Source organism: Canis aureus, chromosome 38, assembly GCF_053574225.1.
Source record: "Canis aureus isolate CA01 chromosome 38, VMU_Caureus_v.1.0, whole genome shotgun sequence".
In the NCBI taxonomy this organism is placed as follows: domain Eukaryota; kingdom Metazoa; phylum Chordata; class Mammalia; order Carnivora; family Canidae; genus Canis; species Canis aureus.
The window spans coordinates 23,836,350-23,859,253 of NC_135648.1; the positions used below are offsets into that span (position 1 = coordinate 23,836,350).

At 46.6% G+C, this 22,904-nt stretch overlaps 2 long non-coding RNA genes across 3 annotated transcripts in view; one reads left to right on the forward strand and one right to left on the reverse strand.

Annotated features, from left to right (window-relative positions):
* The window catches only part of LOC144307157 (uncharacterized), a 32,240-nt gene extending 30,596 nt beyond the window's left edge, over positions 1-1,644 (forward strand). Inside the window, exon 3 of the long non-coding RNA XR_013374083.1 lies at positions 1,334-1,644. This is a non-coding gene — a long non-coding RNA (uncharacterized LOC144307157). The remainder of the gene's footprint in view (positions 1-1,333) is intronic.
* Positions 1,645-5,716: 4,072 nt separating this feature from the next.
* On the reverse strand, positions 5,717-16,712 carry LOC144307064 (uncharacterized). Of its 2 annotated transcripts, XR_013374026.1 has the most exons (4): positions 16,327-16,684; positions 14,125-15,145; positions 10,924-11,014; positions 5,717-9,501 (listed from the first exon to the last, which is right to left on the reverse strand). It is a non-coding gene; the product is annotated as an uncharacterized LOC144307064 (long non-coding RNA). The 2 variants fall into 2 exon arrangements; XR_013374027.1 differs by lacking the exons at positions 5,717-9,501; positions 10,924-11,014 and having other exon boundaries at positions 13,991-15,145; positions 16,327-16,712.
* Between the last annotated feature and the right edge of the window lie 6,192 nt (positions 16,713-22,904).

Genomic DNA, 22,904 nt, shown 5'->3' on the forward strand with positions numbered 1-22,904 from the left:
GTCTGTTTTTAATATGCACCAAGGCTAGAAAATACCTACATGCTTACAGCTCACTACAATGGTCAAGTGAGACCTTTCTGTTTCTTAAATCTTTCCCCTATCTAAGCAATGGTCTTGAGTAGACAGGAGGAGAAGGGATCAGCCCAATGTTTCAGGGAAGGGACCTGTCTCAATAGAATAGAGGCTGTTCATCTTGTAGCTGGGGATGGTGGGGGTGGGGTGGGGGATCAACTAGGAAAGTGTAGCTGGATTTCCCAGCAGTACTGAGCCTCATTTAGAGATGAGTCATCTCACATTTAGAAGACCAGGCCATGCAAGGGTGGCTTTCTTCTGACCATGTCTGCTTGCTTGGAAATGGTACAGAACAGAAAGCTGGATTGACCAAGGTTTGGGTTTTGCTGGGTAAATAGACTGGAGGAAGACAAGTATGTGCTGTGTGAGTACCCTGAAGGGCCATGATATCTACCATGGGGCAGGAGGGAGGTGAAGACAAGAGGGGGATGAAGGGCACTAAATCACAGGGCCAGCATCACAAAGTGCTCATGAGTATGAAGAATTGTGGGGTTGGTTGTGTCTATCAGCAGCCATCACAGACAACCCTAAAATGGAAGACATAAACCTGTTAACACCACTCATACCCACCTCTCTGCCCTTTCAACCTTTCAGAGGCTTCCCACTGTCTGTCATCTGACCCTCCTGTCCTTGGTGTGCTCTGTATATCCTTCAAAAAAATGCAGGAGCTGTGAATCTAGCTCAGTTCTTAGCCCTGCAAAGCCACTAAAAGGATTTTTCCCCCAAGTTTCAGTCCCTATACTCTGTTTTTCTGCACACTGCTATTTCTGGATCTGCATACTTTGGATAAAGTTCAGTCATTTTTCAGAAAGAAAAATCTACTCAGAGCTGGAGTAGATGCCCAGGGCCCCCTCCACCCCAGCTGGGTGAAATGCCCTCCCTTTCATCTACAAATGTTTCCCATAAGAGAGCTTTGGGAAAGAAGTGGTATTCCAACTCCTTTAAGTGGGGTCTAAGAAATAATAGGGAGACACAATAGCCACAGACCTTCCAGGACCCTCCAGGTAAAATGGCAAGGGCCGGAGACCCAGATAACGTCAGGGAACTCCAGCCAGAGAACTGTCCTTTGAGCACAAGGCGCTCAAGAAGCTGTCACATCATCTTGACTCTATAAGCTGAAGTGTGTACAATTTGGAGCTGGCTGGGGAAGGTAGAAACTCCTGACCTGTGTGTTGAGCTGTTCTGGTCAAGTACACGTGGTAAGTAGACCACCATCCCACTCCCCACCAAAAATTGTTTTTCAACCTCTTTTCTCTCCCAGGCTGTTTCACCTTGGGAACACAGAATCTCCTTAAAGAAATGGAGCCCACGCTGAACCTCCCTTGGTGACGTGGCCATGGCTTCTAATGAGAGCAGTTCTAACACCAATGCATTTATTATCCTCAGACTCTAAGTAAAAGAGGAACTCCCACAGCATGCTCGGGAGCCAGCCCTCACTGGCTCACAAGAATGAACTGTCCAACTTTCCAGAACCTTGTGAGCTGCTCGTTAAAGTCATACAACATTCGGAATTCACTTATATAAACTGACAACGTCACATTAAAGACAAAGATAATAGATATTGAAAACTCATCACGTGCTAATTGTTCTACTGTATTTTATTATTATCCATGCTCTTGATGTTATGTACCTCTGTTGTATCTAATGGCAGAAATATTGTAAAATGAAGCTCTGATGAGCATCTCTTCCTAACTCTGTGTTCAGTGACTTTAGTTTTGGTAGCTCCAAATAGCCTGTGGGGATCAGCAACCACACTCCTACTTCCCAGAGAGTGGGGCACACTGCTGGACCCTGGGGACCCAAGGGAGTGCAGTTAGAATGCCTGCAGCATCACCCTGCCATGTTCTCTGGCCTCCCCCCACAGCCTCCTCTCTGTGGGGAGGGCACAATGCTGCATTTACTTGAAGGGTATCTTGGCCAGATGGTCTCCCTCAGACAGCGGTGCTGAGGAGCTGGCTGAGGAAATATTTTCCCAGCTCTGCCTGGTTTCCTTTCAAATGGGAACAAAATCAGTTCTAAGGAATGCAGCTGGTAGGTAAGTAAATAGGGCAGCTGTGATGTGAGTTCCAGCTGAAGTAAAGCAAACTTATGAGTCTGGTTTGTATAAAACGCAAGCTTATAGATTCAGATTTTCCTCCTATCCTGCCCTCTCGTCTCTCTCCTATAACAGGACTTAGTCTGTGGCTGCACTGCCCTCCCCCTTCCCCAGGGATACAATCGGCACCTGGCTGTTCCTTGGCTCTAGGACAGGATAAACTTGCTGTTTTCTGGACACTTGTTTCCAGTGGTGGAGCTATTTATTTCTCCTTTCATAGTGGACATTGCTTAGGCACCATGGGATTCTTTCAAGGGCCCACATTCAAGGATCCGCTGTTCTGAATTAGAATAACCCTCCAGCCCCAATTCCCTTGGGGAATTTCACTGGAGCTCAGTCATTTCACTCCAGGGCCAAGTACAGGACAGGGAGGAATGGGGGAACCTAGCAGCTTTGGGAATTCAGCTAGATTTCTGATCCTCCCTAAAAATACACAATTTTCTTTTTTATGAAACCTGTTGGTGAATTAGCCACTCTAAAGATGCACTGTGGACATGTATTCCATGCTAGTATGTGCCAATGCTGCTCCAGAAATGGCTCCATCTACCAGCTTCTACTTGTTCATATGTATGTGTTAGTATGTAGTGGAATCATCTATCATGAATCCAAATGTCTAGAGACGTATATGTGTGTAGACAAGCTTATGTGGGTGCCATATTGTAGATATCTGGCGTTTGAATGTGTACAGGAGGACGTATGCAGCTGTGTGTGTTCCCTCTGCCTGCACCTTTGTGTATGCAGACATGACAATGTGTGTGCAGGAGGAAGCCCAGTGACTTCCACAAAACTGATTCAAATGCTTGGAGAATGTCACAATCTTCTAAAAATAGAAGAACTGAAATATTTTGAAGAAAGGATTTCTTTTAATAGAAACACACCCAAACATATTTCTTTTTAAAGACTCCCCATGTGTAATGAGAAAATACCAAATATTTACATTTTTCTATCCTGATAAGGATTGTTGATTTTCTCCAGGGACATATTTCATCATTCAATTTAGGCTAAAAGTTCTTTAGAGGGAAGGTCCTAAGGGGAAGGGGGAGAGGTCACAGGCCCTGAAGGGATAGGTTTGAATGTATCAAGCTTCCCTTGTTTCTTTCCAGCTGCTACCATCTGCCTCTAAAACATCTTGGCCCTCTTCCCACTGTTCAAAGGGAAGGAGCTTGTCTCTAGCTGTGGATTCATTTGGTACATGGGCAAGGGCCTAGGGGGCCATGACCTTCTTTCCTTTGAGGACAAGAAGACACAAAGATGACATAAAATTGTGTTGTAGCAGAATGAGATTAGAACCAGAGAGGAAATGTCTACTTCTTTATGGGCCAAGGATTTTCTGTGATGTTCGTGGAGTCTCCTCCAAAAGATTCTAAGAAGAGACTCATTGCTCTCTGATGTAGATTGAAAGTAGGGTCATGGAGAGGCATACAATTAGCAGGATGACCTCTGGAAGTTTTGACAGTACAATAACTTATATCTATTGGGCCTTTGTTATGGTGGCATGGATTGAAGGTTTTGTGTGTATCAACTCAATCTCCACAATTGTGTAAGGAGACCTCTATTTCACACATGAGGAAAATGAGACACAAAGAGGTAGGCACTTGGCCAAGGTCATGGAGTTGATAATAGATTATACGATGGGTCCAGGGTTCACACTCAGGTGGTCTGGCTCCAGAGTCCATGCTGTTAGCCATTGGGCCACCCAAGTCCTGCCAATTTGGCTTCATGTTTCTGTGTTGCTTCAGAGAAGTCAATGTCTCTTCTTTAGGGCTCACATACAGAAGTTTAAGGTTAAAACAGGTAGACATCAAAGGTTCCCAACCACCAGGAGTGCTTTTAGATGTGTGTGTTCATGCCATGAAAACCCTAAGCTGGAAGGGAATCTCAGGAGGTCACCTGTCCTCACGGGTCAAGGATGAAAAGTTTCTGCAGGAAGGAAGCTAACATTCATTGAGCACCTAGTATCTAACAGCTGCTGAGCTCCTTGCCTGTCTCAATGACTAGCATTTCTCAAGTCACCAGGTCTCGACACAAACCCTTTGTAACAAACCCTTTGCTCTGTATTTTCCCTGACAGTTGTAAAGTGTATCTTAAGTAAAAGCCTGCCAAGCACACAAACTTCTAAGGAAAATTTCCTTGCTTACAGCCCCTGTAACCTTGTGATTCTGTCTCTCTGGATACAGTTGCCTGGAGGCAAAGAACCCAATGGCAGCCAATTCACAGGCTGGCCAGTCCAGGCTAACAGTCAGGCTAATTAGACTGAGATAATCCTATATGGTTGCTCTCAGGAATCTAAGCTAGGAACTATTGGAAAAAGGAGATAGATAACAGTGGAAGTTAAAGTGAAAAGATATACAAAGAAGAGAACGGCCATGATGGTCATGCGCAAAATGAGGTTATGAGGGAGCAGAACTGGGAGTGAACAGAGGCTATGAGGAGAGAGAGAGAGAGAGAGAGAGAGAAATATGGAAAGAGAGATGAAGAGACAGACAGAGACAGAGAGAATGTGGCTGAATCCCAATGACCTTCTGGTTTCAGAACAACCACAAGGCCCTGTACACCCTAAAGCAGCTTGAGTGAGCTCCTTGCAACCAAAAGGCCTGCTTAGAATTCCAACGTTTTCAAATCATTTATTTTTTTATATTGTTAGAATTCAGACTTGATGTTATCCCATAATCAGTCTTTTGTTGATTTGTGTGTGTGTGTGTTTTAAGATTTCATTTATTTATTCATGAGAGACACAGAGAGAAAGGCAGAGACACAGGCTCCTCACAGAGAGCCCGATGCCCGACTCAGTCCTGGATCCCGGGATCATGCCCTGAGCCAAAGGCAGACACTCAACCTCTGAGCCACCCAGGAGTCCCTAATTTGTGTTTTAAAATGCCATTTTGATGGGCAGCCCTGGTGGCTCAGCGTTTTAGCGCCACCTTCGGCCCAGGGTGTGATCCTGGAGACCTGGCATAGAGTCCCACATTGGGCTCCCCACAAGGAGCCTGCTTCTCCCTCTACCTGTGTCTCTGTGCCTCTCTCTCTCTCTCTCTCTCTCATGAATAAGTAAATAAAATATTAAAAAAATAAAAATAAAAAATAAAAGGCCTTAAAAACCATGAATTAAAACCAGTACTGGGAACAGCGAGCAGAAGTTAAAGACAAAGGTTGTCCAGAGGACAAATGCTCATATCAGGGCTGCCCTTAAGAGACCAAACCTTGGTCCATCAGCAAAGTGGGGAGCTGAATCCAATACTCTGAGGTTAAGCCAAGGACACATGGGGATAAAGCAGTCCCTGCTCAGGACTGCCCCTTGCTTCCAGCAGAAACTAATGCTAATTCTCACTGAGGAAACATTTTCACGTTCATTCTCCAGGTTTTTCAGAAATTCAATCAACCGACTAGGAGATCACAATCACAGATCACCAGATACTCAAGAGATAAACCACCACAGCACACGTAGCCCCCTGTTTCCTCATAAGGGCTTCAGATATCGAAATGATCAGATACAGAATAGAAAGTCATGATATATAAAATGTTTAAAGAAATTTTTTTTTTAATTTTATTTATTTATGATAGTCACAGAGAGAGAGAGAGAGAGAGGCAGAGACATAGGCAGAGGGAGAAGCAGGCTCCATGCACCGGGAGCCCGACGTGGGATTCGATCCCGGGTCTCCAGGATCGCGCCCTGGGCCAAAGGCAGGCGCCAAACCGCTGCGCCACCCAGGGATCCCATGTTTAAAGAAATTTGAAACAAGGTGACAAATATGAGCAGGGAACTACATATCACCAGAAGTGACCAGGCATGTTTGAGGAAAGAACCAAAAAGACATTTCACAGATAAAATATCATATTTTGGGGGGAAAGTTTTTATTTTTAATAATCTCTCCTCTCAACATGGGGCTCGAACCCACATCCCCAAGATAAAAAGTCACACACTCTACTGACTGGAGCCAGCCAGGCACCCCTTGGTGAAACACCATAAGAAGCTTAGACAGAAGATGAGTCATAGCTCAGGAGAGAATAAGCAAAGTATAAAATAAGGCAAAGAGAGAGAACATATGAAAAGCATTAAGCAAGAATGGAGGATAGAATAAAAAAACTGTATAAACATCTAATGAGAATCCCAGGAGACAAGAGAGTGAATGGAGGAGAGATAATATTTGAAGAGAATTTTCCAGAACTGAGGAAAGACATGAATCTAGAGAGGAATACAACATATACCATGAGGAATGAACACACAGAAATTCACACCTAGACACATCTCGAGGAATGTGAAGAATAATAAAGTCAAGGAGAGGATCTTGCCATCAGTGAAAGAGTAAAGCAAAATCACCAGCAAAGGCATGAAATGTAGACAACCGCAGACTTCCCAACAGCAGTGATGGAAACCAGAAGTTGTGGAATCATATTGAGGGGAAAAGAAACCTCTCATCTGGCAATTGCATAAACAGAAATGTTATTATTCCTAATAGAGGGTGAAATAAAGACATCTTCAGAACTCAGACTCTGGAGTTCATGCTTCCTCCTCTGTCTCATTATGCAGCTACTGACAGTTCCCAGCTATGTCTAGATCTGCCATTATATTACAAGAACTCCCTTCAAAGAAATTGTTCTGGATTCTTCTATGTCTTCCTGCCTTAGCTATTTCTCCTAAGGTCAGAGCACATTGGTGAAGAAAACATGCTGTTTGCTTATTTTTGAGAGAGTTCCAGGCCTAAATCCTGGGAAGTTCTCTGTCAGGTTAAGGCCCTGAGGAAGTCAAGGCTTCCCCTGCTATGCCCTAGGGACAGTCTGAGCCAAGGGAGGTAATCACAGAACATACCATGAAGGCCCCCAAGTCCTTCTAGAAACCTTCCAGGCTCCCTGGGAGGCCACAGCTTGGTAAACCCTGAACCTTTAAATACCATCTTATTGAGTAAACAGACCCTGCAGGCATTGCAATAATCAGTTCAGTGTTCTCTGTAATCCTGGGGGCTGGTTTGCCTTCTATTTTCCCAAGGTCAGAAATTACTTCGTAGTTCACTTGGCTCAATTTCCTTTCGGATCAGAACTAGGCTTTTAACTAAAAGTCTTCTCCCCCTTGAAATGCTCTGGACCCTCAGCTAAAACTCCTGTCCCTAGATCACAAATCCCCTCCTGCCTGTCCCCTGAGGAGCAACCCCAAGGGTGATTAATGTGCTTAACATTAGTTGGTGCAAATATTTGAATCAGCTAACATTTGAATCCAGTATATTATTTGCTTTCTAGGAGCTGGCATTTCTTGAAGGTCTTCTCTGGCTCTCACAGAAGAGGCAAGACCTTCCTCTAGCAGAAAATGGGAGGAAATGCAGGAGCCAAACAAGGGGGACAACTGGAGAGGTTGCAGAGGCAAAGGAGATCAGAGGAGTTAGTGGAAGGGCTGCTCTGTCCCTCTCACAACCTGTATCTTGGCTTACCCAGGTGTGCTTGCTCTCTCTGTCTTCTTCCTGCTTGCTCCCCTGCCCTGCCCTGAGCTGGCCTAACCCCTACTCCGTTCCTGCCCTAACATTCCCACTCCTCCCCTTCTTCCAGGATGCATGGATCAGGAAGGACTTTTCTCCTGTAACCTAGACCTTGCTGCACCTTCTTTTTACCCTTAAGTCTCTCGGATGTGGGCTCCTGGAATCCTACCCTCACTCCCTCTATTTGGTAAGATAATACTAACTGCTATAACAAATAAGCCTAAAAATACAAACAGCTCAAATTTGATGGAAATATTCTTCTTATTCATGAAAAGTTCAAAATTGGTCTTACTTGCCTAGCAGGCAACCCTCCCTCCTCTGAGCTGTGGCTGGCATCGAGGGTCTTTCCCTCCTAAGGCTCCACCACCTCCACGCCTGCCACCCAGGGTGCTAGGATGGAGAGAGTCACACAGGCCTAGGTACCAGAGACCTTTATAGGCCAGGCCCCTAAATAGCGCTTAGCTCCTCCTCATTGCATTGGCTGGAACCCAGTCACATGGCCATGGGGCCTCCCCAGAGAGGCTGGCATTGGTAGGGTAGCTGATTCCCACCCCTGACCCTCTCAGTCTACTATTTTGCCTGCCACATCTTCACTGGGTACTAGTTAAGGCAGGGTCTACTGTTCAGAGAAGCTCAGATGCTTCACTCACTGTTCTAGACAGGGATGGTCACTAGATGTACTCTCCATGTTGTGTTTCTGAGCACATGGGCATGCCCCCCCCCCCCACTCCCTTGAGAAGCATTCTGAGGCCTCACTGGCTCTTGAGGGCTGGGATTGATTCACACAGCGCAGGTGTGGTGGCACTGGTTCCGTTTATTCACTGTCCCCGCCCCCATAGCATCATTTTATGTTTATTTCCCCAGTGGCTGTGCATCTCACTGGCCGCTGCCATCACCCTCAAATGCCACTCCCCCTTCCTGATCCACTTTACCCCTCTGTACTCAGCCTCAACCTACCTAGCTGATATCGGTTGAGTTGCAGAGCAGAGCCATCCTATGTAATAGATCAGGGACAAGGAACAGACCATGAAAAGCTTTAAAAGGCAGCCCTGTGATCTAGGCAATGCTGAGCAGTGGAGGGTACATGGGAGACAGCTGAGTTTTAGGAAGCAGCCTGGTGGGATGCCTGGTTGGCTCAGGTTGTGATCCCAGGGTCTTGGGATCGAGTCCAACATTAGACTTCCCTCAGGGAGCCTGCTTCTCCCTCTGCCTGTTTCTCTGCCCCTCTCTGTGTATCTCTCATGAATAAATAAATAAAATCTTAATTTTAAAAAAAAGAAGGAAGGAAAGAGAAAGGCCTATGTCCTCCAAGTTTGGAAGACGAGGCGGGAGCCAGGGAGGAGGTGCTGGTAAGATCACTTCCCAGCTGCACTGCAGTAGGGTAGGTGGTGGTGAGAAAATTTGACAGGGCCCTGAGCCCCTGGTGAAGAAATGAAGAGCTTCTCAGGGAACCAGTTTGGGAAGAGGCAATGCTCCCATTGGGTGATTTTCATGTGTGGGTGGAGGTCCAAGGCCACTCTCCATAGCCTATTTGCAGAGGACGGGGTGAGGGGGTTGCTGTGAATGGAAGGGGCTGCCTTCCTACTGCCGCCTCTCCCCAGCCAGCTCCACTCAGAGCCCAGGAGCCCTGAGACCAGATGTGTCCTCCAGGCTGCCACACGCTATTCATTTGGGTCCTCCATGCTGACTGGCTCTACGCTGAAGCTCTAGGACTAAACTGTGGGCCCATCACGACCCCTTCTGTCCTCAGATAGGAATGTGCATGCGCCTATAGCAGCAGCCAGCGTTGCGCAGGAACCAGATGCCTCAGAGTGGCATGGATGGGAGTTCTCAGTGTTGAGCTTCGCCTGAATGGAAGCACACCGTCTTCTAAAGGATGAGATGAGGCAACAAGGTCAGGAGGCCTAGCCAGGGCCACAGAGGTCAAGAAGGAGGCAGAGGCATGGCATTAAATTTCCTCTATGGAAAAACTGATTTCAGGACGCAGAGTGGAAAAGTTAATGTATCTCCCAGATCCTGGCTATTTTATTTTTCTTCTGCTCTCAGGCTCTTCCCAAATGACTTGGCCAGACCTGGCCAGGCCCTCAGCAGAGCCTAAGCAGATGAGGTTAGGGCCCAGAGGTCAGCACTGCCAGCAGGACTCGGAAACCCTGAGGAACCCATTTGTCTTCTTTCTGGAATGAGTCAGTCCAGGTTGGCCCAGCAGGTGGCCTTGCCTAGTTCCCACTCCAGCAGGGGCCACGGCACAGTCTTGTGTCCCAGGCCTGGTTCTGGTCATGAGGGATTAAAGCTGCTGGAGCCCAGTGCCTGGATCTGTGCGTCAAGCCCCTGGTCATTAGTCCCCCTCTGACTGCAGGCTGGAGTTGTGACAACCAGCTTTCTACCTTTTTTTTTTTTTTTTTAAGGATTTTGTTTATTTACTTGAGAGAGATAACACAAGTGGGGGCGGGGGGAACAGTGGAGGGAGGAGAAGCAGGCTCCTCACTGAGCAAGGAGCCCAATGTGGGGCTCAATCCCAGGACCCTGGGATCATGACCTGAGCTGAAGTCAGATGCCCAATCAACTGAGCCACCCAGGTGCCCCTCTACCTTGCTCTTGAGACCCCCTTTCTTCTACCCTGAGGACCTAGGTCTCTCCACCAGTCTTCTGGTGAATTCCTTCCTCTGGGAGCTGTGTGTTCTTGCCCAGGGATCACAAATCTTCCCCAGGGTCCTCCATGGTAGCTGTTGTTAATCAATCACATGACTCTTGCCTACTTTTTCTGCAGAAGCCAGACTCCAGACAGCCCCTACCAGTCCATTAGAGCAGATATCAATATATCCTCTCTGCTTTTTCCATTTCCTCCTCATGACCTGGAGCCCTAACGGTGGTGAAGACCCCTAACAGACTGGTTCCACACCAACAACGGACCCACCTGTGTATCCTATGACTCCTGTGCTGTGCCCTACTTGCAGGGGCAACCTGGCCATTTTGCTTTGGGACCCCCAGCTCTAAGGGTTCCCTGGGCCATCACCTGCTGTATCCCCTCTCCCACACTGTACTCTGGGCTCCTGCTGGCCCCTGCAGCTGGCTCCCCTAACAAGTGCCTGAGCCACCCCAGGGGCAGACCCCAGTTCATTTCTGTCCCCTCTACCCTACAGAATTTCACCAGGCCAGGTAGGGTAAGAAGCTCAAAGCTGATAACTAAGAGTCCAGCTCCTTTTCCCTCCTAATCTCAGAGGGAAGTTGACATTATCCATTATAGGAAGAGGGGAATTGGGTAGGGGGAGAAGGAAGATACTAGAGTCTTACCTGGTTCTGACCTCAAAGCAGGGAAACATCCCTTAATCAAGCTGAGTGACATCCCCGCATGGAACCAGGGCCCCCAATCCCATGTCAGCCCCTGTTAAAAAAACAAAGCACCTGATTGCCACTTATCTCAGGGGGCCCCTGGGCAATAAACTCTTATTTCACAACTCTTTTGTACACTTGCTGTCAAATACAGAGATATCTCTCCCTACACCACTGTCCTTGCCCTAAGTGCCTTAAAGCCCATCTCCTCAGCGTCCCCTGAGTGTGTTCTTAGAGGTCCTAGGGCCCCAACTTAACAATGCATATCTGAGGTGTAGGTTTCCCAAATTTTGAGCTTCAGCATCAACTGTAAGCCTGTTAAACAAGCAGAGTTGGGCCCCACTCTATTCTGATTAAGAATCCCCTGGATGGGGGCCTGAGACTCTGGCCCTAGGCCTGTGTCCCTAACATGTGGTTTGCAGACCACCAAGTTTCCATTAGCACCTGGAAACTTCTTATTAATGCAAATTCTCCCTCTACCCCAGACTCACTCAATTAGAGATGCTGGAATGGGACCATGCAATCTTGTTGGGTTTTTTGTCCCAAAGATTTAGTCATTTATTTGAGAGAGAGAGAGAGAGAGAGAGAGAGAGAGAGAGAGAGAGGAGGGGCAGAGGGAGACAAGCAGACTCTCTGCTCAGCCTGGAGCATGACATGGGGCTCGATCTCACAACCCTGAAATCACTACCTGAGCCAAAATCAAGTCTGACACTTAACCGACTGAGCTCCCCCAGGCGCCCCCATGCAATCTTATTTTAACAACCTTCCAGGTGATACTGAAGCACATAGAAGTGGGCCCTGCCCTAGGTGATTCCGAGACAGATTTAAGTTTGGGAGTCATTGATCCATGAAGGCCTCTGCAATTCTGATTCCAGCTGTGGCTCCTTTGGGCACATCCAGGGCAGCCCAAGCAGGGGGAGCAAAGACCAGGACCTCTAGTCTTCCCTTGGAGAACGAGCTATTAAAAGGGAGAGGGAGCTGCCATGGACAACTTCTCCAAGGTTGTTGATATACCTGGCAGTGGTTTCTACTGGCTGGCTGGCCAAAGGCCCTTCTGAAAGGTTCTATTCAGAGCTGGTGGATGAGTAAACATCACCACTTTTTTCCTTTCTCCGGAACCTGGGGCTGTGACCAGAACTCTTGGCAACTAACTATAGCTGTGGCCCTAGGAAAGGGTCAGGGTAAGAGAAGATCAATTCTCACCTGCTGTGGAGCTGGGCCCCAGGGAAGGAGCTGGCCAGTGGGTTGGGAAGAGGAAATGTCTCCCGGAAATAGAGAGTGGGAAAACCAATCTCTTCTACATCCCTAGCACAGTGCTTACATTTAGAAAGTGCCAGAAAAGTAAGCTGTGCTGAATGCTCACCAGATGGTCTCTGAGGGTCTCTCATTCTGAGGGGGGACACCTGGACAGGCTGACCACCCACAGATAATCCAACGGCAACATTAAAAACCAGGATGGGAACCGATGTCATAGACCTCAAGGGTCAGAGCACTTTGGGGCTGGAGTTGAGGACCTCTATAGTTGGTGACAGAGTAGAGATTTGACTCTGTCCTGTTCTTGGTGTCCATGTCACATAACCAAGCAGGGTTCTGAGCTGAACTGGCCACTGCACAGAGGACAGTACATCACTGGGCATCCTGTCTCAGGGTTTAGCACACTTCATTATTTCCAGAAGGCAGTATGCGTCCTGGTTTCTGGTTTCAACTGCAGTGTATTTTTTTTTAACCTCCTATCCTTTCATTCCCTAGGGAATAGGAATCAACTCTCCAGTATTTTATGAAATGATAAGACTTTAACTGTATTGAACTTGAATTCTCCATCACCTCTCATATTCCTGGAAACCATTCTTATTAGAGTGGGATTGGGTAACCATCATGTCTTTTCCCAGCCTCAATCTCCTTTCCTGCAAAGTAAGGATGACACCAACAACCTCACCATGCCCTTATATCATGTCACAGGCATTCAACAAATTCTGATTTCTTACTGACACTCTGTCTTGAGAAGCCAGCCCTCATAGCCACAACATGGTAGATTCTCTGTCTCTCCACTCAGAATACTCATTAGAGTCAGCTGAATTGTGTTCCCTAAAAATATATGTTGAAGTCCTAACCCCTAGTGCCTGTGAATGTGACCTTATTTGGAAATCATATCTTTGCACCTATAACTAAGTTAAAATGAAGTCATTGGACCAGAGTGGGTCTTAAAGCCAATGACTTCTGTCTTTATTTTTTATTATTATTTTTTTGCTTTATCTTTTTTAAAAAATATTTTCTTTTAATTCAATTTGCCAACATATAGTATAACACCCAGTGCTCATCTCATCAAGTGCCCTCTGACTCATGTCTTTATGTAAAGAAAGGAGAAGATTTGGATTTAGAGAAACACAAAAAAGAAGCCATGGGAAATGGAGGCAAAGATGGGAGTGATGAAACTGTAAGCCAAGGAGTGCCAAGGAATGCTGAGGGCCATCCGAAAGGAGGCAAAGGTTTTAAAAAAGAGAAAGATATAGAAAGGAGGCAGAGGCAAGGAAAAATCCTTCTCTGAAGCCTGCAGAGAAAGTGTAGCCCCACTGATACCCTGATTTCAGACTTCCAGCCTCTAGCACTGTGGAAGAAGAAATCTCTGTTGTTTTAAGCCACCCAGTTTTTGGTCATTTGTACATGCAGCCTTGAGAAACTAGTACCCCATCCCCCCTAAATCCAGAGCATGGCCATTAACCTTTCCTTGGTCCTGTTCCCATTAGCAGCCCCAGCTTTCCAGGGACATCCACCTTTATACAGCTCTCTCTAAAACAAAATAATATTTTACTTGGAAATCATGATTTACAGCCTATAAGGCACCAACAACATCCAAGTTTTCACTCTATCCTCCCAGCCTTCCTGGGAGAGTTTTGGTCTGTTGACCCCATTTTGTAGATGTGGAGACTGAAGACCAGAGAGATTAGTTTAATCTGATCATCCTGTGATGTCATGACAAACAAGTAGAAGAGCCAAGACTGAACCAGATATTCTGACTCTTAGGCCAGGATTCTTTTTCTTTAAACTTTTTTTACTGTAAAGTGTTATACATATATAAAAATGCACAAAACACAAATGTGAAAGCTTGAGGAAAGCAACACCCACATAACCACCATCCAGCTCAAGGACTAGAGCATTGCCCACCTCCCAGGAGCCGCCTGCCAACTTCTCTTCCTTCCTTCCTCCCCAAGGTAGTCACTGGCTGTAGTTAGGCCACTGCTGTTTTCACCAGACCACACATTCCATTCCGATGACATTCATGTCCTTCAAGATCAGTGGAGCTGTAGTAAAAAGTTAGAAGCCTCTGTCCTTGGGAAGTCCTCTAGACTTCTTCCCTAAGGGTCAGGATTTCCTGAAGCTTTGCCTCTCTGGGGCTCTTCTCCATCCTTCTCTTCAGGAGAAAAAAAAAAAACAAAAAAACAAAAAAACAAAAAAACAACTCCCAACTGGTCTTGACATTTTCAGAACCTAAAATCTGGGAGTAGCTGCCACTTTTTTGAAGCAGTTAAACCACAGACTTTTTAACTAGAGGGGAAGGAGGAAGGAGGGCAGAAGGATAGGCCCAGCGCTGGAATCAAGGATAGGTTAAAGAAACAAAACAATTACCAAGTTGCCCAAGACAGGCTGTCTGCCACTTCTCTCTCCCTTCCTCCCTCCGGTCAGAGATGTCTGCTAGAGTGGCAGGAGTCAGCCTGATCCTCCGGATTTGGGCCTAATCTTGCCCCAGGCACTGGTAAACCACATGGCTCCTTGGATCCTTCCGGCCTGAGTTTGTGACCTCTCTCTTCTCCAAGAGCTTGTGTTCCTGTTCTTGGTTTCTCAGAGCAGGGCAGGATCAGGCGAATGTAAGAGAATGGGGTCCAGTCAGAAACCTTCAGCCAGGAAATTGAGCTGTTATTCCCTTACCTGACTTCTGGAAAGTCACAGAAGTCCTCTGAGTTGCAGATCCAGCCCTCTGAAGCAAAGGCACCGGAAAAGGCTCTTCGGGATGGTAGTGAGTTAACACCGATGCAGATATGAGGTGTTCACTTGAACTCCCAGATGAGAAGAGACAAGCAGTTGGATCTTTCTGTTGTGGACAAGCCTCTGGGTTGCACATTCCCCTGGAGGAGGCTCAACGCAGCTACTTTTGCAGATGGGCCAGGAGGCAGGAGAATGAGGGGCTCTGTAGAGACAGCAAGAGCTCAGGGGAAATGACAGCTCAGCCAGCTGTAGGTTACAATCATTGCCACTCCCCACTGCTGTCCGGGCTGGCACCATGTGGCCGAAGCCCAAGGAGAAGGCAGGACAGTGTGGTAGGCTGGTGGGTTTGGAGAGCTAACTACAAGTGTCCTGTCTCTTCTTGGGTCGGGGAGGGGCAGGACCCTGAGCCCATGGGGGCAATTCATACTCCTGGGGTTGTTTTCTGGGCAAAAGTTCTGGCCTGAGTTCCTGAAATCTGCTCTAAGAAGATGGGCTCTATAGACTAGAGACCAGAAGACCTCAGTTTTGTTCTGATTCTACTACCTTTAGTGTGCTTGAGCAAGTCATGTCCACTCTCTGAGAAGTTTCCACATCTGATAATAATATTTTTAAATTTACCAAGCACATATTATGTGCAGGGTAATAAGAAGGATGCTTAATATACATCCTCTCTGATATCTACCCTGTGGAGCATGCAGGGATGCTGTGAGGGCCAAATAAAACGCATTTCCTTAAAAAGTGAAACATAGATTTACCACATGACCCAGCAATTCCACCCCTAGGGATATACTCCGAAGAATTGAAAACAGGCACTCAAACAAATACTCATTCACAGATGTTCACAGCTATTCACAATAGCTAAAAGGTGGAAACAACCCAAAGTCCCCCACTGGATGGGTGGATAAACAAGATGCGGTCCATCCATACAATGTAATATTACTCAGCCTTAAAAAGAAATGAAGTCTTGATGTTGCTACAACACAGATGCACCATGAGGACATGATGTTAAGTGAAAGCCAGACACAGAATCATATATTGTATCATGTCTTCTATATGACATATTCAGAATAGGCAGATCCACAGAGCTAGAAAGCAGATTTGTGGTTGCCAGGGAATGGGAGGAGGGGAGAGGGGGAAGAGATTGCTTAATGGGTAAAGGGTATTCTTCTGCAGGGAAAAAGTCTTCTTGAGACTAGGGTGTGGAGCTGCACAATACTTGAAATGGGCCAATGACCCTGAAATGTACATGTTAAAATGGCTAATTGTGTATCATGTGACTTTCATCTAATAAAACATACATACATACATACATACATACATATGGAAGTGGTTGCCATGTGTAAAGTTACTCCTCTAAAATGAGAAGGGATAAAAGCAGCTTGCCTTGGCTCTCTTCTAACGCATGACGCAGCCACCCTCCTCGGCATGTGGTTGAATTCAGCCTCCCGGGCTAGTGGTGCTGCCAAACTGCACGGGCTTATGGTATCCACGCGTGGCCTGATGTATCCGAGGGCGGTGTTGCTCCTCAGGGTATACAGTTCCCACACAAAGCATCCATCCCTCTGCAGGGAGTGAATGTGCCCAGAGCTTCCCCACGTACCCATCTCATCAGGTGGCAGGGAATTATCAGCAAATACAATGGGTCCCTATTAGCACGGAGCCTCCTCCTATACAACAGTGTCCTTCAAGGTTCACTGAAAGGTGAGACAGGCTCCAGCTTCAGAGACAGTAGCAAGTGGCAGGCCAGTGGGCTGTGGGAGGCTGCGGGGGGAGGAGGGTGCGTAGCAGCCAGAATGCATTGCTTTTAGCTAATGAGCAAAGCACCACACTCCCTTAGTGCCTCCTCCCCCTCTGATCTCCAAGCACTTAAAGGGCACTGCTTTCCTTGGGGAAAGTCCACAGAGAGGCAGGGGCTAGGAGGGGAGGTGGGGCTGCACAAGCACCATAGGGAAGGAAGGGGCAGCATTCCAGATTGGTATCCAGACCACCTCTGCTAATTGCCCTGGGTTTATCACTTTGTATGGAGATCCCAGAAGGGCTGTGTGGACAGAGCAGTATGTGTGGTGGGAAGAGAAGAGTCTCAGGTGCTGTGAGCTCAACAGGAAAAGGACAACTTTCTTAGACTGCCAAGCAGGAGGGACACCGGCTCTCCTCCATCCATGCCCTGCTCTGACCTCCAGAGGATGTCAAGTTCCCACAGGCCCCAAATCACCAACCTCTGGATGAGCCACCTACTGCCCCTGAGGCCACTCTCCTAAGGACCCTAGATGACTGGAGCCAGGTGACCTCTCTGAGCCACAAAACCTTAAGTGGAAGTGGGTTCAAGCCGCTGGGCTCCTTGGCCCCAGGTTGGTGCTGCAGTTACCATGGGAGTTGCCAGGGGCCCTACCAGCAGTGCTTAAGTCCCTGATGGACTTAGGTAATGGCTCCTTAGCATTCCCTTGCATTTCCCCCAGGCCTGGCTGGTGCTGGCACTTCAGGAGGAAATGCTGGCTGCCCCGAGGACTGTGCCCAACCTGAGGACGCCAGGTGGTTGGCTCTCTGCAGGGGTGCAGACAGCAATCTGAATAAGGTTTCATGGGAAGGGAAAGGGGGTCAGCGCATGTGCCCATCGCACCATCTGCGCCCACCCCCCTCCTCAGCCCCATGCACACACGCTCACACCACGGGTGGCAAACTCTGGTGCTCAACAAAGGAGGGACAATAATGCAGAAGGGGGTAAGGGCTTTTTTTAATAATTAATTAATTAATTAATTAATTAATTTTTTATTGGCGTTCAATTTGCCAACATATAGCATAACACCCAGTGTTTATCCAGCCAAGTGCCCCCCTCAGTGCCCATCACCAAGTCACCCCAACCCCCCACCCACCTCCTTTTCCACTACCCCTTGTTTCTTTCCCAGAGTTAGGTGTCTCTCATGTTTTGTCACCCTCACTGATATTTTCACTCATTTTCTCTCCTTTCCCTTTATTCCCTTTCATTAATTTCTATATTCCCCAAATAAATGAGACCATATAATGCTTGTCCTTCTCCAATTGACTTATTTCACTTAGCTATATGCCAATAAATTAGGCAATCTAGAAGAAATAAACGCACTTCTGGAAAACCACAAACTACCAAAACTGGAACAGAAGGAAATAGAGAACCTGAACAAGCCGATAACCAGGGAGGAAATTGAAGCAGTCATCAAAAACCTCCCAAGACACAAAAGTCCAGGGCCAGATGCCTTCCCAGGGGAATTCTATCAAACATTTAAAGAAGAAACCATACCTATTCTACTAAAGCTGTTCAGAAAGATAGAAAGAGATGGAGTACTTCCAAACTCGATCTATGAGGCCAGCATCACCTTAATTCCAAAACCAGACAAAGACCCCACCAAAAAGGAGAATTATAGACCAATATCCCTGATGAACAGATGCAAAAATTCTCAACAAGACAGTAGCCAATAGGATCCAACAATACTTTTTTCTTTTTAAGATTTTATTTATTTATTCATAGAGACAGAGAGAGAGAGGCAGAGACACAAGCAGGCATCATACAGAGAGCCTGATGTGGGACTCTATCCAGGGTCTCCAGAATCACACCCTGGGCTGCAGGCGGCGCTAAACCGCTGCGCCACAGGGGCTGCCCAGGATCCAACAATACATTAAGAAGATTATTCACCAGGACCAAGTGGGATTTTTCCCCGGGATGCAAGTCTGGTTCAACATTCATAAAACAATCAATGTGATTCATCATATCAGCAAGAGAAAAAACAAGAACCATATGATCCTCTCAATAGATGCAGAGAAAGCATTTGACAAAATAGAGCATCCATTCCTGATCAAAACTCTTCAGAGTGTAGGGACAGAGGGAACATTCCTCAACATCTTAAAAGCCATCTACGAAAAGCCCACAGCAAATATCATTCTCAATGGGGAAGCACTGGGAGCCTTTCCCCTAAGATCAGGAACAAGACAGGGATGTCCACTCTCACCACTGCTATTCAACATAGTACTAGAAGTCCTAGCCTCAGCAATCAGGCAACAAAAAGAAATAAAAGGCATTCAAATTGGCAAAGAAGTCAAACTCTCCCTTTTCACAGATGACATGATACTATACATAGAAAACCCAAAAGACTCCACCCCAAGATTGCTAGAACTCATACAGCAATTCAACAGTGTGGCAGGATACAAAATCAATGCCCAGAAGTCAGTGGCATTTCTATACACTAACAATGAGACTGAAGAAAGAGAAATTAAGGAGTCAATCCCATTTACAATTGCATCCAAAAGCATAAGATACCTAGGAATATACCTAACCAAAGGGGGTGAGGGCTTTTTAGAAGTGGGCCTCTAGCTGGCAGAACAACAGAATCTGAATCTCCTTGATCTACAGCCAGCAGTCACTCTCCCCCATCCCTCCTGCTACAGTTGATTAGCAGAGAGCCTCACACCACAGAGGAGAGGACTCTAATTAAAGTATCAACCTTGGGCCTGAACCCAAGTTGCTTTTCCCATTCACTTTAAATGACACCCAATGACACCCCACACACAGCTCTGAGCCTCCAAGGGGCTCTCAGGCCGGGGTTGCTGACATGGGGTCTGAGAACAAACAGCAAGTCTAGACAAGAATATCTCCGAGCTCCTGAGCTTTCCGTTCTTTCCCTGCCAAGGAATAGCACTTTTTCACATCAAATCCCAGTAATTGGGGGCAGCCCAGGTGGCTCAGTGGTTTAGCGCCTGCCTTCAGCCCAGGGCGTGATCCTGGAGACCCCGGATCAAGTTCCACGTTAGGCTCCCTGCATGGAGCCTGCTTCTCCCTCTGCCTGTGTCTCTGCCTCTCTCTCTCTCTCTCTCTCTCTCTCTCTCTATCTCTCATGAATAAATAAATAAAATATTTTAAAAAATCCCAGTAATTGGTGATGCTGGTACCTCTCCCTTGACTAACCCACAGCAGCCAACTAAAGACCAAGCCTTGGGTGGCTCAGCGGGTGAGCATCTGCCTTTGGCTCAGGGTGTGATCCCAGGATCCAGAATTGCGTCCCACATCGGGCTCCCTATGAGGAGCCTGCTTCTCCCTCTGCCTGTGTCTCTGCCTCTCTCTGTGTCTCTCAGGAATAAATAAAATCTTTTTTAAAGATTAAAAAAAAAAAAAGACCAAGCCTTCTACCTCGGGGTCCTCTTCCCACTTCCCTCCTCCCCCCACGGTTGCCCTCCCTTCTTCCCTCCTGTGGAGGCAAGATGGTGTGGCTGCCAGCTGTCAATTCAATGAGACTTAGCAAACCTTACCAAATATCCACAATGTCTTAGGCGTGGGTGTGGGGTTGTGAGGGAGCTGTTCCTTCAGCAATGTCAATATATGCCAGGACCAAAGTCAAAGAAAACTAGGCAAGAATACGGAAAAAGAAAGAAAGAATAAAAGAAGGCCTCATTCACTTCCATTTCCTGTGGGCTTGGTTTTCTCATGGAAACCTGGTTCTGGAATAGAACAGACAGGGTAAAGAGGGCCTGTTTCAGAAGGTGATGTGACATCCCAGACTCCAGGGCAGAGACCTCAGAAACAGATCTCCCAAAGCTGGGGAATTCCAAGAAAGCTTTTATTTATTTATTTATTTTAAGATTTTATTATTCATGAGAGACACAGAGAGGCAGTTAGCCCAAAGAAGTCAGACTTCGCTTTCCAGTTGACTTGACCTTCTCATTGATTCGCTCGCCTAGGCAACCTTTCCTTCACACTGTACACTGATGCTAGGCTGATGCTAAAATCCCAGTTCACCTCTTTATACCTCAGCTTACCGTACATGTTAAATGGAAATAAGTGCAATTGTGTTTCAGGGTTTTACAAAGATTAAATGTTGTATGTAGAAGACCTACTCTAGAGCCTTCAAAAATATCGGTTCCCTTCGTCTTCCTTTTTCTGGTTCTCCAGAAAGAAGACACACTCTTCTAATCCTGCCCCCTACACCCCAGTCCTCCCCTGAAATCACAACACATGACTCCTGGAAGATGCTGTTTTGTTGAAGAGGATGAAAAAGGGCGCTGGAGGAAGAGAGGGTCAGGTCCAAAGAAACATCACAGGTCAGACAGAAATGCTTCAGGGGACGAAGTTGGAGACTAGGCTGCCCTGTGAGGCTGGCTACAGGCAGGGAGTTGGGGGGGCGCATAAACTTTCCCCCAAGGGTGCATTACTTAACATGGCTGGGGATCTCAGAAGTGGGAGTTAGAGAAGGGAGAGAATCTTTCTGTGTCTTGATTGAGGATCAAAACAATTTCTATTATTACAAATTCCCTTAGAAATATAGCCCCATGGGGATGAGAAAAGGAATTCAGCTCTTTGCAAAGCTTAACCAAGCAGCCTGGCTGGGAGCCATTTGGCAGTTTCTCCAAAAGGAAAAGTGGTGAAGAAGCAACAGTGCCACCTCTTCATGCTCCAGCAACAGATGGAGGGAGCTGGTCTGTCAGTTCCCGCCCCGGGTGGGGGGGGAGGGGAATTCAACAGCTGGGGTGGATCCCTCCATCCCATTAGATGCGAGATGTGAAGATGCACAAGCAATGTGTAGGAGCAGCTCACCCAGCTGTCCTTCCAGTGACCAGGGAACTCGCCAGCCAAGGTGAATGGCTGCTCAGTCTGTGAATGCCCGGGTCCAGAGAGCCTCTGGAGAAGCATGGTGTATCTAGGGCACCGTTTTTACCCAAGGATTTTTCATGGGGAGGAAGAGGACTGCTATGGAAATAAACATGGGTGTTTTATGGGATGAAATGCAAAAATCACATGACTTTTTAACATCAAATGTGAGGTTTGATCCTGACGTTTTCCATGCCTCCTCCCCCAAGAGTGTTCTACACTGACCTTGCAGGCACCTCTCTAGTTATTCCATGGTGGGGTGGGGAAGGGGGGTGAAAATTCTAGGCACTGAAAGTTCCACTTCTATCCTTGGTTAGCTTCTCTCTGATTGGTTTAAGTTACCAAAGTAGATTTACTACTATTCAGTAAAATCCAACTTTTGTTTATTCAACCAATGTTTAGAAAGGGCCTAATAAGTGTCAGGCACTTGGCCAAGCATTATGCCAACTAATGACATTGCCCTCTCTCCCAAAGAATTTGCAATTTACTAAAATAAACAACAGAGGCTGCCATTTATTGAAGGACCACCACATGCAGGCTCCCTACCAGGCACCTCTATTTTTTTATCTCATTTAGTTCTTCCAAGATTTCATGATGTTAGGTTTATTGTCTCCATTTTACAAATGAAGTCTCATTGATGCTTAAGCAATTAGCCCAATGTCATGGGGACAAGAAGTGGTAGAGCTAGAATCCGAACGGATATGTATATGTTCCAAATCGATGCTTTTTCTTTTACGCTGGAGACTGTATATGCATAGCAGTCAGGAATTCAGACTCTAGAAGCAGATAGACAAGTTTAAAATCCGAGCTCTGCCGCTTAATTACTAGGCAGTCTTATACAAATGTATCAGCCTTTCTAAGATTCTGTTTCCTCATTTGTAAAAGTAAGATAATACTTATTTGATAGGGTTGTAGTGAGAATCTCAGAAATGGTAGCTGGTATTTTAGAGTTAATATCTAGTCCTGGTCATACCTAGAGCCAGGTAAGCATAGCCAGTGCCAGAATCCTGGGAATTGGTCCATCGTATATGATTCTCTCCCCCAGCACAGTCTCAGGAACATCATTAGTTCTTGGCTCATTTGTAAAACAAAGGATGTCCTATACTGAGTGGCCTCCAGACTTCAGATTTCAGGTTACCTCCTTTGCTTCCTCCCTCATGTAGGTGTCTCTCCCTAAACCAACCCTGATCTCCTAATTCAAGGACATTCATACTTTCTAGAAGGTGATCTGGAATCCATCAGGTCATCAGGTTAATAATACCAAGCATGTAGTAAATACACAGTCAAAATAAGACATGCTATCCATTAAAAGAAGAAAATTGTTGTCTTGTTTTCTTTTTAAGGAGCTTATTAA